The sequence below is a fragment of the Mastomys coucha genome, unplaced genomic scaffold (genome assembly GCF_008632895.1).
Source record: "Mastomys coucha isolate ucsf_1 unplaced genomic scaffold, UCSF_Mcou_1 pScaffold18, whole genome shotgun sequence".
In the NCBI taxonomy this organism is placed as follows: Eukaryota; Metazoa; Chordata; class Mammalia; order Rodentia; family Muridae; genus Mastomys; species Mastomys coucha.
In genome coordinates, this window is record NW_022196900.1 from 2,183,474 (window position 1) to 2,184,066 (window position 593).

Consider the following 593-nt stretch of genomic DNA (forward strand, 5'->3'; position numbering starts at 1 on the left):
TCTCTCTCTCTCTCTCTCTCTCTCTCTCTCTCTTTGTGATAAGGTTTTAAAAGCTAGTGCGCATGTGATAGGCAAAGTAATTCTCAGTACTACTCACATTTCAAAGGTTCGATAGCATCCTTTAGACAGTGATTGCCTTACTGGATGGAACAGATCCATGGAAATAAGTTGCAGGAAAAACCAAGTAAGCAAATAGCGTTATCACAAGGTCATGACTGCAGAGAAAACTAAACATAGATAGACTTAATGGATCCTTTCTGTAAAAATAAATCTTGTTTCCTTAAGAGATCATGTAGAGATTCAACAACAGCTAGTCCACAGCATCTTGGTGGAACATAGTAGAAGCAGGGGAAGACGCTCATGTTGCAAAGTATCTTAAAGACAGTGCTATAAACTGAGAGTGGTCCACCATGACAAGACCTGGGAAATGGAGTGTTGAGAATGGTGAAGGACTTGTGGGGTGAAGGATGCATCACTTCTGACATCCTTTAGAATCATGATGCTTTCTGACTCCACATTTTATAGTAATTTTACACTGAGTACTTTTGAAGTGCTTTTCTAGTATTTTTAAAGGTTCCTTAGAAATAATTTGA